This window comes from Pinus tabuliformis, chromosome 7, assembly GCF_031772625.1.
Source record: "Pinus tabuliformis cultivar Carrire ecotype Pingquan chromosome 7, CPIR1, whole genome shotgun sequence".
Lineage (NCBI taxonomy): Eukaryota > Viridiplantae > Streptophyta > Pinopsida > Pinales > Pinaceae > Pinus > Pinus tabuliformis.
In genome coordinates this window covers 470,169,975-470,189,242 of record NC_142293.1, presented here as the reverse complement: position 1 = coordinate 470,189,242, position 19,268 = coordinate 470,169,975, and the positions used below count along the sequence as shown (strand labels likewise).

Here is a 19,268-nt window from a genome sequence, read left to right as displayed (position 1 = left end):
AACCCAATAAAAAATGTGCCTGTAAATGCATGGTGAACTCTCTTAGCACAAATATGCTCTCAGTATGGTATAGGATTCTTAGACTAGTGCTAGGTTTAAGGGTGCCAAAGACGTTAGATTTTAACTATGATATGGTGCACTCTTAGCTTCAAGACAACATATTCTTTAGGAATTTCATGTTGGGAAACCTCCAAATTTGTTTCCAGGAAAACTCAAGTTAAATGGAATTTTTTTTGTATAACGGTTGTGATTCATATGGATGCACATTAATATATCTTTTTTTTCCTAAATTTGAATAATTTATGTATTTTTTGGTCAACCAGATTTTTATCATGTTTTTATCTAGTTCTGATTCGATTTGATAGCAGAAAGAACTCTGGGACTTGAGAGGATAAATTAATATCCTCCCCAACCAAGTTCAATTGTCGCTTGTGATGTGATTGTTGTTTGTAAGAAATTTTTTGATCCATACAACAAATGTATATATTCTTGGAATATGATCTAACTATGAATATGGAAGTGTTCAGCTATCTTTTTTAGGACATTGCATTTATGAAAATCTGGAAGTCAAATCTTTGAAATAACACAATTTATAGGAGTGACAAGGTATGCTAGGCAATGGTAAGCTAGAATTCAAATCTAAAATAACACAATTTTGGATAGTTGAGAACTTCATATGTGTGTGTAAGAACTGAAATCCATGAACACAATCACAACTCATCATATAATGCTCTAAGTTCTCCAAAACCCTAGATAGAGAAAACCAATAGAAACCTTAGCTCCACCAAAGATATTTCAAAAAGATTGATTGTTGGAGTATCTTTGGTGGAGCTAGGGTTTCTCTTGGTTTTCCCTATCTAGGGTTTTTGAAAGCATGGAGAATTATATGATAGGTTGTGATTGTGTTCATGGGTTTCATTTCTTCTTAATATATATGAATTTTTCGGGTGAATGCTCCAAGAAACACTAGCACCTTAAGACAAAAACAAATAAAGTACAAAGAAGATTGAAAGAGAGAAAGAGAGAGAGAGAGAGTAGCACTACTCTTACATCTGTAACCCAAGTATGAAAGGGAATATGCAAAAGTGCATGATCGACTATAATAACAACTCACGCCTTCCTTTATTTATATGAGAGGTAAAGGGGCTTTACAATAACAAGTGGACCTAGTGCACTACAATAAAACTTGCAAGACACAAGTAGGTCCACCCATGTGAAGCACTCTACTCTAAGTGACATGTGTGAGGCTCAAAGGTGACAATGATTAACAAGTGTTAAAATTGGAAACTAGGGCCAAACTCCATGTGGGTCATCTTATTTATGGCAACTGATATTTTTCTTGGATTCCTCTCATCAAGAGGTGTAGGATTGATCTAAAGATTGATTCCGACAAGTATTCATGGAGATATGAATTTATTTGTGTTATGGGACAATTTGTCAAGGTCGGCCAACAACCAAATAACCCCCACTTGTGCTCAACATTTTAGTATAAAAGGAGGTGACTTGATAGTCATTTAGACACACACTTCACTCTTGATTTCTCTCCACTTGTTTTGGGTTTTAGTGGCAAGAGAAATCTAAGAGCATGAATCCCTAGACGCAGGAGGAAAGGAGATGTTTTGGCCGCAGTCAAGAAGGGGTATCTACGTTGCCCTAATGTAAAGAAGCTCTACGCTAAAGGAGATACCCTAACACTGTCATGGTAAAGAAGGCCTAAAACACAACTATGGAGAAGAAAGCCTAAACACAGCTATGGAGAGGATGCCCTAGCTAAACGCAACCATGAAGATGATGAGGATGCCCTAGCTAAATGCAGTCATGATGCCCTAACCCTATACGTTGTTATGGAAGGGTTTCTAGTCATGGAGGATAGCCCTTAAACGCTGCAAAGAAGCAAAGACAGTGAGGCAGTTTAAGGATTGTTTTAAGGCTCATTCAAGGATATTTGAGCTATGGTTAGAAGGACGAAGTGCTAAGGGCTAAACGCTGTTGTGTTGGACATAACCGAAAGCCACAGTTGTTATTGTGCTAGGCCGCATGCCATAGCACCACAGCTGGGCTTGCGTAGGGCTATAAAGAGTTGTCTTATGCCCTAAGGCAACAACGTAGCAAGGGAGGAGTTCACCTAAAGCATGCCGCAGTCTTTCAAGGGTTGTTTGGGGTATGTTGGAGAAGATTAAGGCTACAACTATATGCCCTAACCAGTCTGTCACAAACAGTCAACAACAAACAAGGTTGGAGCAGCATGGATGTTGCTGCCTATGTATGAGGGTTGGTAGGACTGTCTTAATGGCCTAAACAATCCTTGATGAAGGTTGTCCCATCTACCATCCAACGCAGCAAACAGAGACCCTAAATTGTGAACTAATACAGTCCATGATAAGATGTGATAGCAGGGTACAACATGAAGTTTGAATGTTGCTACATAATGATGGGCATCGTGATGAAGTGTAGTGTAGCATGTTGTGTGCAACACTTGGTAACAAAGTGCAGTACAGTGATAATAAATGCTACAATGAGATGCAGCATGATGGGCATAGTGAGGTACAGTATGAGGCAGCACTGGTGGGTGCAGTATGATGATAAGGTACAACTTGATGATGTAGCACAGGGAGGTGCAGCATGATGATAAGGTGCAACAGTATGATGTGTGCAGCATGGTAAAGAGGTCCAGCATGATGATTGGGTGCAGCACAGTGAGGAGAAGCATGGTGATGGAGTCACCTTGGATCAGTGGAAGCAGTATGCCTTCACTTGAGTTCAGATCAGCTGCCTCATGTGCCATCTTCTTAGAGAAGATCTCTGCTCTTATTTAGATAAGTCAAAATGTTGAATTCTGATGTATATGTACTATTTATCTCTTTGTTGAACTATTGAAGAACAAATAAGAAGAATTGATCAAGGGTCTCCCCACATTAGGGTTTGCCCCTGGCTGGTGCTACATATTGTGTCCTATTGTCTTGGCTTGTTTTCTACGATTTATGTTTATGTTCTATCTACATTTTACTATCATGCTAAATGTGATTGCTAATCTGGGATTGATATTGAGCTAATATGGAAAATTGAAGTAAATTTGCTAACAGCATAGAGCATACCTAAAATTAACAACAAGCAAGGCCTCCATGGAATGAGCACTACTCCTAAAGGTCCAACAATCCTCCAAAGCTCCAAAGCTCCAATGCATCTCCATGGCCGTGTGTCTCCTTAAGGACAATGCATATCCAAGGTCATGTGTCGCCTTAAGAACTCCCACGCCTACATATCCATTCCCTACACCCAAGAGTCCACATGTTAAGTGTAAACCTCCATGCAAGCAACCAAGCAACCCCGTGCTATCTAGGGATCAATAACCTACTCTAAAATATCGAACTCTACTCCAATCACATTAACTCCCTTCATGCATCAACAACATGAAGTCACCAAGATCCATACTTATCCAACACTTTGAGGAAGAATGTCTTTCAAACATCCAAAAAAGTTCTAGCAGCAAATAGTAAACCACCTCCAATGTCCAAGTCCATCATGGAAGAGCATGGTCCAACCATACACCATGCACCCCACATCTTTCATTTCTTCTTTATATATATGAAGTTTTCTGGTGAATGCTCCAAGAAACACTAGCACCTTAAGATAAAAACACATAAAGTACAAAGAAGATTGAATAAGAGAGAGAGAGAGAGAGAGAGAGAGAAAGTAGCACTGCTCTTACATCTCTAACCCAAGTATGAAAAGGAACATGCACAATTGCATGATCGACTATAATAACAACTCATTCCTTCCTCTATTTATATGAGAGGTAAAGGGGCTTTACAATAACAAGTGGACCTAGTCCACTACAAGTAAACTTGCAAGACACAAGTAGGTCCTGTTAGTGTCAGTCTTTCCAGCCTTCCTCCAGTGATCAAATATGCTCTTACAAAGTGGTCTCAGAGTGTCAAGGTCAAATTTTGTCATTTCAAAGAGTCTTCAACCAAAATTTGGTCACTAGGCATTAGGTCTAGGGTTTGCTTTCACTCCTTCTAAAGTTGTCCAAATGTCGGTCCATGTCATCATTCTGCTGAGTCTATCAACATTCATAGGGTTTTCATTATCATGTCAGTGTCTAATGAGTCATTTTACACCTTGTTCAAGCTTCAGTTGCACCTAGGCAAGGTCATTTCCCTCTCCTAGGGTTTTGGAGGTAATTTCTCTTGGACGGTCAAATCATCAGCAAAACTTGTATCCTGATGTTCATACACCTTCCCCTATCCTTAAAGTACCTTATCAAATGCTTCCCATCACTGAGATCCCCCAAATTCCTCATTTTCGCGCAAACCCTAGTTTCTTGCTACAACTTGGCAATTTTCTAGGTTGGGCCTGTGTTTTGCCCTTTTGGACCCCTTCCCCTCACTCGATCTCCGCGATTCCACTTTCCCCTGCTTCCTAACATCCCTCCCTACTTCCGAAAATTTTCTCAAGAATTTAGAAGCCCCCTATCCCCTTCATTTTGCTTCATTTCGACAAAATTCCTTGTTTCACACATCGGGATAAGTTTCACTCAAAAGATGTTTCAGAGCAATCAAAGATGAATTTTGGAAAACTGAGAGAGGTTTTTGTCCACAACATGCCAAAGAAGAAAAACCTCCTTCACTTTTTACATAGGTGTCATGGTTTTAGAGAAATGTCAAAAATATCGTTGCCTCAGGAGAATCGAATGCACCTCTGAAGTGACCTTGGGAAAATCAAGTTTTCTCCTAGCTTGGTTGGCCAAATGACTTTCTTGATGAGTCAAATGATAACTAGACACAAATATCTTTCCAATGAGCTATCATGAGCTCAATTTGGAGTTGAGGAAGGCATTCAAAAGTTGACTGCAACAGCACTCTGCCTTGAGGCAGCCTCATTTGGCACATTTTGACCAGTCTTTGGAGATTTGATTTTTGACAGGGCAAATGAACTCCAAATTGAAAAATTCCAGTTTTGTTAGAAAGTAGACTCAAAGACCTTTCCAACGAGCTATCCTGCGCCCAATTTGGACACTGGGAAGGCCTCCAAAAAGCATCTGAAAGTCGCGCTACGCGTAGGGCTCAGGCGCGCTACGCATCAGGGTTTTGGCTCAACGCGTAGCGTGCCACGCGCTACCCTTAAGTTGGGGAGGTCCATTTCACAAAAACTCAGCATTTTTGGATTTGTCATGACAAATTACACTTGCTCAGCCACTGCCAAGACATTTCATGGAGATTTGAGCCCCCAAAAGGTCAAAAAACAAGCAAAAAATGACCTTCTGCCACTTTTTGGACACACAGGAAGCAGTCTTGGGAGATTGCATTTTTGGAGGGGCAAATGGCCACCAAATTGAGAAATTCCACTTGGGCTGGAGAGTAGACATCCAGACCTTTCCAACAAGCCCACTTGTGCCTCATTTGGATGCCGGGAAGTGCCCCAAAAGTGGGCTCAAAGGCGCGCTACGCGTTGAGAAATGGCGCGCTACGCATCAGGACATTTTCTCAATTTTTCACCTTCAGCTCAGGAAAACGCAGCATTTGACCAGTTTTGACTTTTTGGTGGGATTTTTCATCCTCCTTGATGTAATTGATGTAATTTCATGTTGACATGACACTTTTTTACCTATTCTAGAAGATTCATTCATAAAATGGCAAAAAATTAATGAATGAATTGGTTTCCTAGCTTATAGAGGCAAGTTGTTTTGACTGCCTAGATTATAGTGCTTTGTTTAGAATTGGTTGAAACAGCTCCTAGGATGATGAGCTCGACCCCTAGAGGCTAGGGAATGGGTTGGCATGGTCTATATTATGTATTTTCCAAATCATTTTCATGGTTGGAGAGGTTGGACTCTTGAGGGATAAGCTTAGACTGTATTACTCTTTGTATCTCTGCAATTTTGGCAAAGGAAAGACCAGGGTTTTGCAGCACTATTTGGGATTCCTATGGTGATTTGTGTTGATGGTGTGTTTCTCTCATGTACTTGTAAGTTTGTTATGTGTATCATTTTCCTACTCTTCTCTTCTGCAAATTAAGTAAATGAAGTGTTAAGGTAGAATTCATGGTTTCTATGCTCTGCCTTTAAGTTTGCTTAATATCTATGTTTTCATCTGTTTAAGGAGAACTCTCGATGGTTTCTTGCTCTCCTTAACTCCTCACCGGTCATATCTATCCATTCACTTATTTCAAAGGCATCAAGACAATCTCCTACCTTGCCCCAAAAAGACCTCTGCAAAAACTGTGTCTCATCCCCGCACCCAAAATTGCCGTGCTCAGCTTTCCAACAAAACCCTAAAAAATTTAAAATCAAACTTTCCCTATCAGTCTACTAGCCTAAAATCAGTGTTCTTTATTGGTCATCTCAGTCATTTGAAGACCTTTTGCCGAGATAGACCCGGAGAGAGCCCTCTCCTGTCCCCGTAGGGCTAGCTACGAGGCAAAGTGGTTTGATGTTGCCTTGGATTTTGTCTTTTTCAGCCTGAGGCCAAATTCAAGCGCTAACAGGTCCACCCATCTGAAGCACTCTACTCTAAGTGACATGTGTGAGGCTCAAAGTGATAATGATTAACAAGCAAGGCCTCCATGGCATGAGCACTACTCCCCAAGGTCCAACAATCCTCCAAAGCTCCAATGCATCTCCATGGTCATGTGTCTCCTTAAGGACAATGCATATCCAGGGTCATGTGTCGCCTTAAGGACTCCCACACCTACATATCCACTCCCTAAACCCAAGAGTCCACATGTCAAGTGTAAACCTCCATGCAAGAAACCAAGCAACCCCGTGCTATCTAGGGCTCAATAACCTCCTCTGAAATACCCAACTCTACTCCAAGAACATAAACTCCCTTCATGCATCAACAACATGAAGTCACCAAGCTCCATACTTATCCAACACTTCGAGGAAGAATGTCTTTCAAACATCCAAACAAGGTCTAGCAGCAAATAGTAAACCACCTCCAATGTCCAAGTCCATCATGGAAGAGCATGGTCCAACCATACACCATGCACCCCACATCTTTCATTTCTTCTTTATATATATGAAGTTTTTGGGTGAATGCTCCAAGAAACACTAGCACCTTAAGACAAAAACACATAAAGTACAAAGAATATTGAACAAGAGAGAAAGAGAGAGAGAGAAAGTAGCACTGCTCTTACATCTCTAACCCAAGTATGAAAAGGAATATGCACAAGTGCATGATCGACTATAATAACAACTCACTCCTTCCTCTATTTATATGAGAGGTAAAGGGGCTTTACAATAACAAGTGGACCTAGTCCACTACAAGCAAACTTGCAAGACACAAGTAGGTCCACCCATGTGAAGCACTCTACTCTAAGTGACATGTGTGAGGCTCAAAGGTGACAATGATTAACAAGCAAGGCCTCCATGGCATGAGCACTACTCCCCAAGGTCCAACAATCCTCCAAAGCTCCAAAGCTCCAATGCATCTCCATGGTCATGTGTCTCCTTAAGGAAAATGCATATCCAAGGTCATGTGTCACCTTAAGGACTCCCACACCTACATATCCACTCCCTCAACCCAAGAATCCACATGTCAAGTGTAAACCTCCATGTAAGCAACCAAGCAACCTCGTGCTATCTAGGGCTCAATAACCTCCTCTGAAATATCCAACTTTACTCCAAGCACATAAACTGCCTTCATGCATCACTAACATGAAGTCACCAAGCTCCATACTTATCCAACGCTTCGAGGAAGAATGTCTTTCAAACATCTAAACAAGGCCTAGCAGCAAATAGTAAACCACCTCGAATGTCCAAGTCCATCATGGAAGAGCATGGTCCAACCATACACCATGCACCCCACATCTCACGAAGAACCCCCAATGCCAAAACATGGTGTAAAGATTTTCAAAGTAACTTGAAAGATAAAAATTGTGTCCCTCTCATCATAAAATCCTTTGTAACTCCATGCATATTCGGTTACAATTTTCACTCATAAGTGTCACTAATCAAAGTTTGCAACTCTTGTTTTCTACAAAAAGTGGGAAGAGTAACTATAAATGACCATTAGACATTGGAGTAGAGGCTTTTTATGAAGGCGGTCTGAAAGAGACCATTTGGGGCAAGGGCAATATTCACACTGCCTTGGTCCTCAGTTGGCATCCATACCTTGATGACGTTGTTTGTGAAGTGTGCTATTGCATGGATTTTGGAAGAGAGTATTTGGGGTAGGCAACATCCATACTGTTGTTGATTTGACCTGAGTTGGCATCCATACCTTCTCAGAAGAATTCCTTTGTATCATATTTATTTTCTGGGTTACTCAACTACAAACTACTTCCTGCTAGCATTTACATTTGTTCTTCAAAGTCAGTATCCAGTTCTGGTTGAAATCACTAGTATTTTTTGTCGTTGCTTGTCTTCATATCTTTGCTATTATTTTGTAATTATTCAAGTTTTTGCTACAGTTAGGGCCTTCTTAATTTCTGATTTTTGGTTGATGGATTGAGATAACTTTAGAGATTGAGTGAAGACAGTTGAATGCATCCAAATTAGATTCCAACTCATAGGATATTATGATTTTTCCAACAAATATAAAGGGATGGAAGACCTACATCAACACATAGGTTTATGTGCACAATAGTGGAAAAAAGGAAGATATTGTGGGCCCAATGGGTGCAATAGTTTTCCAGTACCAAGGATTTGGTCCCACAAATCTAGTACATTTAGGAGAAAACACAGATGAAAATGAGAGATTGGGATGAAATCAATCAATATTTATGTGCCATGTTCACTTTCACCTCTGGCAATGTGATACTAATGAGTGTTGTGCAAAGCATGAAGTAGTTTATTTATTTTGAGCAGTTTATTGTTCCTGCACATAAGCTAGTATGTGCACAACATAAGAAAATGGTGAATTTATAGCAAGCGATGCATTATTGTAACATTGCACACAAAAAAATATGTGCACAACATAGGGAAATTGTGAAGTTATAACAATTAACCCACTATTGAGGGCTAGGGGATGAGTTTCAAGGATTGTACAGTAGAAAATCTCATGATTTAGGAAAAGGCTTCTAATCATGTTGCACATTTCTATGCTAAACCCTTGAAAACAAATAAATATAATATTGGTACTGAAGATGCTCAAAAATGGAAACCATTGGTGATTATTCAGACCATGAGACCATTACTTAGGTTGTGGACACCCTAAAAGAATATGAAGACTTATTTATGTGAATCTTTGAGGAAATGAATGGAAATTAAATTTCTTTAAGGGAGATAATAATCCAATTGCATCTTGATGCTAAGTCCATTAAAATAGGTTGTATAAATTGAATATGCCTGAACTTTTCCTGTCTTCCAAAAAGAATTAACTACTCCAATCCTTATCCTTCCCTAACTATTTGGCAGGAGAGGGTGCATGGGGAAGCTGTGGGGTATGAGTATTGATCTGGATCTTTATGGTTAACAGGATCAATGTATGCTTCTTAACCACCTGGACCTGGTCCTAGAAAAGGTGCACAAGGAGCTAGACGATATATTAGAAGATGGGATTATTTTTCTTGTGGATGAATCAGAGTGGATTATCCCAGTGGTCGTAAAAGAAAAGAATAATAGTGACACCATAATATGCATGGATTTGTGTGGATTAAACATATGCTACATGCATGATCCACTCCCAACAACATTCAATAATGGAGTTTCAGAGAATGTGGGTGTTGGACAGGCATGCACGTTCACTATCAGGTTTTCTAGACACCATCAAGTGAATATCATAGAGGAGGATAGGACAAAGATGTCATTTAAGATAGAATAGGGATCCTTTTCATATAGAGTCATGCCATTTGGTTTCAATAATGCACTAGTTGTATTCTCTTGAATTGTTTCTAGAACATTTAAAGAGTTTATCCATAGGTTGCTAGAGGTATAATTAGATGACTAGATTATATTCAACTTATTAAAATATCACATATAAATCCTAATATCGGTGGTTAATCAATTCCAGAAACTCCAAATTTCACTAAATATTAAGTATTGTATCTTTGGCACATTATTGGGCCATATTATTTGCACAAAGGGTCTACTAGTAGGTCTTGCAAACATTGCATCAATTATGGATATGAAGGATCCTATGTTTGTAAGACAGCTGCATTCGACATTGGGGCATGTAGGCTACTATATGAAGTTCATTTGAGACAATGTGAAGTTGTCACACCGATGGAACAATTACTAAGGAAAGACACCAAATACAATTGGACATAGGAATGCTATAAAGTGTTCAATACCCACAAGAATAAATCAGTTACATGTTGATACGTGTTCTTCCATTTTGGAAATAAACACTTCATGTACTTGTAGATGGATCATTCATAGCCCTAGGTTCAATTCTTGTGCAACCATGGGATAGGAACATTAATCACCCTATTTTTGTCACTAGCAGAAAGTTGTTTGATCTAAAGAAGAATTATACCACCATATGCTTTTAATTGATAAGCAATCACAAAGTGAGTTTGTAGATAAGTCTCCATGGTCTCCTCCATCTACAAAACTTTGTAATATGACCATAGTCTCTCTCAAAATATGTGAGTTTTCCTTGGAGACAAAGTTGCAGTTCTAAGGCAGACAACTACGAGGCTTTAGGGCAGTTTTGGCTCAGATCTCTTGCAGTCTTAGGCCTCTGGTGCAGAGGTAAGTAAGGGTGTTTCGTGTATATTCTGATATAATTTGGATCTCTGTTCAGGGTTGCAGGGAAAGCTGTAGGTACAACTGGTTGTGAAGACTTGGTAGGAGGGCCAAGAGAAAAGACCCTCTTCTCAAGCCTTCACCACTCAGATTGTTAGCACAGGTGCCCAATGCCTATAATAATATCTTGAATGCTTAGGAAACATCAGATAGAAGAAAGTACAGTTCTGAAGTTTATATTTGTTGCGGACTCAACAGTGAGTCTAGAAGTCGACCTATGGAAGTTACTCTTTTATCAGAGGTTTTCATCTTTGAAAGGATGTGGAGTTCTGGCCATTAATAAGGTCGGGTTACCTTCTCTGTGGGCCGCATTCTTCTCCTATTCACTGTTGGTTGAGCACACTTCATTAAGGGCCTGCACATTCACTATCAGATTTTCTAGACACCATCAAGTGAATATCGTAGAGGAGGATAGGACCAAGATGTCATTTAAGATAGAATAGGGATCCTTTTCATATATAGTCATGCCATTTGGTTTAAAGAATGCACTAGTTGTATTCTCTTGAATTGTTTCCAGAACATTTAAAGAGTTTATCCATAGGTTGCTAGAGGTATAATTAGATGACTAGAGTATATTCAACTTATTAAAATATCACATATAAATCCTAATATTGGTGGTTGATCAATTTCAGAAACTCCAAATTTCACTAAATATTAAGTATTGTATCTTTCGCACTGATTTTGGCACATTATTGGGCCATATTATTTGCACAAAGGGTCTACTAGTAGGTCTTGCAAATATTTCATGAATTATGGATATGAAGGATCCTATGTCTTTAAGACAGTTGCATCCCACATTGAGGCATATAGGCTACTATATGAAGTTCATCTGAGACAATGTGAAGTTGTCACACCGATGGAACAATTACTAAGGAAAGACAACAAATACAATTGGACATAGGAATGCTATAAAGTGTTCAATACCCACAAGAATAAATCAGTTACATGTTGATACGTGTCTTTCCATTTTGGAAATAAACACTTCATGTACTTGTAGATGGATCATTCATAGCCCTAGGTTCAATTCTTGTGCAACCATGGGATAGGAACATTAATCACCCTAATTTTGTCACTAGCAGAAAGTTGTTTGATCTAAAGAAGAATTATACCACCATATGCTTTTAATTGATAAGCAATCACAAAGTGGAGTTTGTAGATAAGTCTCCATGGTCTCCTCCATCTACAAAACTTTGTAATATGATCATAGTCTCTCTCAAAATATGTGAGTTTTCCTTGGAGACAGAGTTGCAGTTCTAAGGCAGACAACTACGAGGCTTTAGGGCAGTTTTGGCTCAGATCTCTTGCAGTCTTACGCCTTTGGTGCAGAGGTAAGTAAGGGTGTTTCGTGTATATTTTGATATAATTTGGATCTCTGTTCAAGGCTGTAGGGAAAGCTGTAGGTACAACTGGTTGTGAAGACCTGGTAGGAGGGCCAAGAGAAAATACCCTCTTCTCAAGCTTTCACCACTCAGATTGTTAGCACAGGTGCCCAACGCCTATAATAATATCTTGAATGCTTAGGAAACATCAGATAGAAGAAAGTACAGTTTTGAAGTTTATATTTGTTCTATGTGGACTCAAAAGTGAGTCTAGAAGTCGACCAATGCAAGTTACTCTTTTATCAGAGGTTTTCATCTTTGAAAGGATGTGGAGTTTTGGCCATTAATAAGGTCAGGTTACCTTCTCTGTGGGTCACATTCTTCTCCTATTCACTGTTGGTTGAGCACACTCCATTAAGGGCCTACGCTATCAGGGTTTCTAGACACCATCAAGTGAATATCATAGAGGAGGATACGACCAAGATGTCATTTAAGATAGAATAGGGATCCTTTTCATATATAGTCATGCCATTTGGTTTAAAGAATGCACTAGTTGTATTCTCTTGAATTGTTTCCAGAACATTTAAAGAGTTTATCCATAGGTTGCTAGAGGTATAATTAGATGACTAGATTATATTCAACTTATTAAAATATCACATATAAATCCTAATATTGGTGGTTAATAAATTTTAGAAACTCCAAATTTCACTAAATATTAAGTATTGTATCTTTGGCACTCATTTTGGCACATTATTGGGCCATATTATTTGCACAAAGGGTCTACTAGTAGGTCTTGCAAAGATTGCATCAATTATGGATATGAAGGATCCTATGTTTGTAAGATAGTTGCATCCCACATTGGGGCATATAGGCTACTATATGAAGTTCATCTGAGACAATGTGAAGTTGTCACACCAATGGAATAATTACTAAGGAAAGACACCAAATACAATTGGACATAGGAATGCTATAAAGTGTTCAATACCCACAAGAAGAAATCAGTTACATGTTGATATGTGTCTTTCCATTTTGGAAATAAATACTTCATGTGCTTGTAGATGGATCATTCATAGCCCTAGGTTCAATTCTTGTGCAACCATGGGATAGGAACATTAATCACCCTATTTTTGTCACTAGCAGAAAGTTGTTTGATCCAAAGAAGAATTATACCACCATATGCTTTTAATTGATAAGAAATCACAAAATGGAGTTTGTAGATAAGTCTCCATGGTCTCCTCCATCTACAAATCTTTGTAATATGACCACAGTCTCTCTCAAAATATGTGAGTTTTCCTTGGAGACAGAGCTGCAGTTCTAAGGCAGACAACTACAAGGCTTTAGGGCAGTTTTGGCTCAGATCTCTAGCAGTCTTAGGCCTCTGGTGCAGAGGTAAGTAAGGGTGTTTTGTGTATATTATGAAATAATTTGGATCTCTGTTCAGGGCTGCAGGGAAAGTTGTAGGTATAGCTCGTTGTGAAGACCTGGTAGGAGGGACAAGAGAAAAGACCCTCTTCTCAAGCCTTCACCACTCAGATTGTTAGCATAGGTGCCCAACGCCTATAATAATATCTTGAATTCTTAGGAAACATCAGATAGAAGAAAGTACAGTTCTGAAGTTTATATTTATTCTATGTGGACTCAACAGTGAGTCTAGAAGTCGACCTATGGAAGTTACTCTTTTTTCAGAGGTTTTCATCTTTGAAAGGATGTGGAGTTCTGGCCATTAATAAGGTCGGGTTACCTTCTCTGTGGGCCGCATTCTTCTCCTATTCACTGTTGGTTGAGCACACTCCATTAAGGGTCGAGATATTACCTTTTCTAGATGTGAAGGACATGTTGTCATTATTAGAGAACTATTTCTTATTTAAAGAGAAGATGGGTATCATTTGTTGAATGTAGAAGTTAAAAACTCTATTCCCTGTGCGTATATTCCTAGAACAGCACAAGTTTCAGTTTGGACAATAGACCAAACATCCAATGCAAATTCAGGAGATGAATTTATATGTTGAAGGGATCGTACTACTGTTGGAAGTCAAAATTACCAATCTAATTTATCATGACTGAAGACTGGAGGTGCATAGCTTTTCGCCGCTAGCTCAAGCTGACCAAATCTTGTATAGAGTATAGATATTGATGATACAACATTGTGACAGTTGTAAGACTCCTGATGGCAAGTTCTGCAATAACTATTTGAGCTCCAATTCACCTTCAGTATTATCAAACTGACATTTTAAGCAGTCCTCTTGTAACCCTTATGAACCACCGAAGAAACAGATTTGTTTTAAAATCTCAGTCCTCTCAGTTGGAACAACGAATAAGTCTTATTTCTGAGTTGCAAAATTAAGCCATTTGAAAATCCTATGTGAAAGACCTTAATTTGAACAGTGAATGTGTTATATCTGGAGCTAGATATATATTCTGAGACTGTATGAATTTGCTACAGTTTAGAAGTATATTTTCTATATGGCAGTGTTAAGTACAGGCAACATCATATAGAACCAAATCTTATATATGAAAGATATTCACTCAGATGCAACTCATTAGTACAAGCATTGTACATCTTTGACCTTGACTGAAAGATAGTCGCACTATTCACTTTGGTAGTAATAATGTAACAATATCTCTTGACAATAATAGGGTGACAGTCTCACCTTAATCTCATCAAACCTTGCATGGCATTGATCTCTTTTCAGAGACAGGTTCTTGGACTAAGTAACTTTGGACAATAATGCATATGTCAATCTAAACATGACAAAATCCTTGTATGAAAGTAACAATTGGACAGCATGCCTATGACAGTTTGACAAGAATTGTATGCAATAGATATATAGGAGTATGATAAAGGAAGATTGACAGCAAGAGAAATGGATGTTGTGAATAGATAAAATGGTAGTGTTAGCAGAAACAGTGGATTGCTGAAAGCCACTGGCAGCAATGGTGTAATTTAGAATGCTGCCCTATGTCATATGGCAGCAAATGGAACAACAACACATGGGTGATGGATACCTTATCAGTTATATATGGCATCAAACCTAATATAGCACTACCCCATGTATGGCTTCTTAGCATATACAACTCAACATCATTTATGGTTTCTTTTTAGTCCAGCATGATGTATGATATCATTACAATACAGTAGCAGTATGTTGTAGCCTCAGTAAATCAATGACAATCTTATAGCTTTGTTCACAAACAAAGTTGTGAACAAGACAGATGTAAACTTTGGATAGATTATCTATTATGAAGAAGCTACAGAGATCTGCTAGTAAAAGAAATTGCAGGGGTGCATCACACTTGAAGCTTTCATGCTTGAAGAACTCCTAGGAGAAGAAGTACATGACAATTTAGATGTAACACCCCTTATCAGCATGAAAGCAGAGGTTCCTTGAAGAAAGTGCATGACAAATTCTATGTCTTGACATGCAGAAGTCCCTGATTTTGACATCTTGGTTGCATTGAGCCAAGATCTTATGAAGAATGGTTTTATAGATATGGATGCTCGAATGAGAAAGTCTCCTCCTCTTCATGGATTGGGTAATTTGATGGCAAGCCCTCTAAGAAGTGAGGAGTCTTTGGGAATAGACACTCATTTACAATAAACAAGCTCCAGGAGTCCATTTCCAAAAATGGGAAATAATGCTCTGGCAGGTGCAGGGAGACTACTACCTCTTTGATTTGAGGGCTACACAATAATCATGGTTTAGAAACACAACCATACCTCCTCCCTGCATTCCATACAATGAAAATTTTATCACTAGAATTCATCAGGCAAAGAATGGACTATGATTAGGTCCATTTTGTCAAAAATAAGAGCTCAATAACATTCAAGGTACCATATCCAGACCTAAAAATACAACTGTTGAACTAGCGATAGAATAATTCTGAAATTCATTTAAGTGTGGCTGAGGTGACAATTCTGCCAGCTTCCCACCTTCAGGTTGCAGCAGTAAATGATTGTGGCTTTTGTGATGGATAGAGTCGAGCAGTCTCTGGGGCACCATAACAGATATTCTGTTACTATTTGTATAACTTTAACTCACACAGCCAGTGTAACATCTTTTCAGCAGGCAGTCCACTTACAGCCACTAATTTTATGGACTTATTTTATGGTTCGTAAAACTTTTAACTTTATAGAATTTCTTTACTACCTGTTGCAAAGGTTAAGAAAGCCTAGAGTCTTCAAGTGTTTGGATAGAGACCTTTTAAATTTTGACTGTAATTATGTAAAGATATAAGCATAGTTTATTTGACAAAATATGCAAAGCTTAATTTTAATCATCTTATGAATTTAGGATAGTGAGTTATCTGACCGCAGCAAAGAATTTAGTTATTTTTGAAATCCTCTGTTCACAACACATGATTCATACTCCCAGACAATTAGAATGAAAAAGACTCAGTATCATTGCTTTTCATTCAAAGACTGTGAGGCTCCTTTTTGGATGTAACATGTTAGGCAAATTTACCATCCAATGAACCCATCAATAGTAAAATGATGAGATATCTAATAAATGCTAACACTTTAAACATTAAATGCGATAACAGTCATGAATTTTATCATCACAGAGCAACATTAAACCAATTAGAGTCACAGCTGTTATCATCATATGATCTTCCTCGAAGACTAACAGGAGTTTACCACTAGTAACATTCACTGAGACGAAAAGACAGTGAGGTGGTGTCTTGTGTGCTCAGATATTACTGCAACAATTGTAGTCGCAAACTTATTGAAACAAAGTTCAGAGCTGTTCCAAACAATTGTAGTTGTAAATAATAAGCGTAATTAATTTGGAAAAAAAATGCAAAGATTTAATTATAGTCATCCCATGAATTTAGGATGGTGAGTTATCTGCCTGCAGCAAAGAATCAACTTCTTTTTGAAATCCTCTGTTCACACACATGATTCATACTCCCTGACCATTAGAATGAAAAAGACAAACTAGGGTATCTTTCCATCACAAAAGCCACAATCATTTACTGCTACAACCCAAAGGTGGGAAGCTGGCAGAATTGTCACCTCAACCACACTTAAATGAATTTCAGAATTATTCTATCGCTAGTTCAGCAGTTGTATTTTTAGGTGGGTCCTTTCATAGTGAAGACAAGGACTGCTTCAATTTATGTAGATAACATGTTGAGTTCATTAGACCTTCAGAAGGGAATTAGCTTGAGGTATGATCCTCATGGGATGATAAGCAGGATGAGAAATATCAGCATACAAGCATTAGGCAGATGAAGTTTTGGAAGAAGCAGTGAAATTGGATTCTTGGGAACAAGTACAGTAGGCTTTGCCTGCTTATTATTTGAAGCAAAAACCTACAGCATCCACCACTGCAGCCTCTAAAGGGATAGTGTATCGAAAGAGGGGACAAAAGGCCAATCAGTGAAGTCATTTCAATTGCTAAGGTAGGGGAAACTAGCGAGAAGGCCAAGCAAGAAGAGTCTTAGAAATGGCATCTCCTCAAAAAAATAGATCAGTTGTCCTCCACTGCATTAGTACAAACACAACCTACTACCTCAGGGATTCAGCAAGAGCCTCCTCCTCTTGAACAAAGTGACATATTTTGAGAATATGCTAAAAAAAAGAAAAAAGAAAAAAAAAGAATCCATGCATCTGCAGAAAGAACTATGTACTAAGGTCGGAAATCAGAGCAAAGGCCAAGCCAGACTCCTCACAACCTTGGATGTTAAGAGGGACCTAATTCAATTTGTAGTACTTCAACCAAAAGTCCCTAAGCCCAATAATTCATATGATTACTCTACCACAAAAACCATTTTTCTGGATACATCTCATTAATGATGATACAAAAATATTCTACAGTTGTTTATGTTTTTGTTTTCCCAAATCGCTTCAATCTTACAGTTTCCTCTTTCGATGATGCTTGAATTTTTTGTCAATTCCAGTTGAAAAAGCTGGAGGACATTATCAACTCTCTAAAAACCATACATTTGACTGTATCACAGAATGACATATGCATTTTCTAGAGATGGAGCAATGCCATTCTCGGAATTCTGGCATAAAGTGAATAAGCATGAGGTGCCTTTGAATGTTGTTTGGCTTTCAGCTGGCATTTCGTTTTGCATGGCACTTACTGTGAGTACACAAGACTTACATTTAGTTTAAAGTGTATGAATTTTGTAACTTTTTAAGCTAGCCCTCTCATAATATACTAACAATTTTTCTATCTTGAAAATAATATCCTTTGTTTTTTATTAAAAAAAATATTCTAGAATTTCTTTGATTAATATGCCATGCTATGAGGTACATATCTATACCATCAAATCATCCATGACCTGCACCTTGCCTCATCCACACCCACTTGAGGTGTTTTGAAATTAGTTATCTGCATTAATGCAAGCTTGATCACCTCAATGTTTGTTGCTAGACCAGATCTGATACAGTTGGAACGATACAGATAATAATAGTCTCTATTAGGCATTTGGAATTTCAACAAACAAGTTCGCAATTGCCTATGAAAGATGTGAAAATTATTTCTTTCCTAGGAAACACCGCCTCATAGAAATGTGGTTTAATTTTTCATTGTTTAAATAGATTGTTGCAACTAACAGAATCAACACACCCACTCACTGAAGAATGTTAGTAAACTGTACAAGTTAAACTTGCATTGTGATCAAAGAGGCCTGCATTTGTCATTGAGCAACACGATTTCACATCATTAGGTAAAAGGCCAACCTGCTGATGTTTTAATCTTACAGTTTCCTCTTTCGATGATGCTTGAATTTTTTGTCAATTCCAGTTGAGAAAGCTAGAGGACAATATCAACTCTCTAACAACCATACATCTGACTGTATCACAGAATGACATATGCATTTTCTAGAGATGGAGCAATGCCATTCTCGGAATTCTGGCATAAAGTGAATAAGCATGAGGTGCCTTTGAATGTTGTTTGGCTTTCAGCTGGAATTTCGTTTTGCATGGCACTTACTGTGAGTACACAAGACTTACATTTAGTTTAAAGTGTATGAATTTTGTAACTTTTTAAGCTAGCCCTCTCATAATATACTAACAGTTTTGCTATCTTGAAAATAATATCCTTTGTTTTTGATAAAAAAATATTCTAGAATTTCTTTGATTAATATGCCATGCTATGAGGTACATATCTATACCATCCTTGCCTCATCCACACCCACTTGAGGTGTTTTGAAATTAGTTATCTGCATTAATGCAAGACTGATCACCTCAATGCTTGCTGCTAGACCAGATCTGATATAGTTGGAACGATACAGATAATAATAGTCTC

General features: G+C 38.3%; 1 long non-coding RNA gene across 1 annotated transcript in view; it reads left to right on the top strand.

Moving 5' to 3' along the window:
* The window catches only part of LOC149247980 (uncharacterized), a 101,199-nt gene that overhangs the window by 23,448 nt on the left and 58,483 nt on the right, over window positions 1-19,268 (top strand). The window contains exon 2 of the long non-coding RNA XR_016265694.1: window positions 17,971-18,100. This is a non-coding gene — a long non-coding RNA (uncharacterized LOC149247980). The remainder of the gene's footprint in view (window positions 1-17,970; window positions 18,101-19,268) is intronic.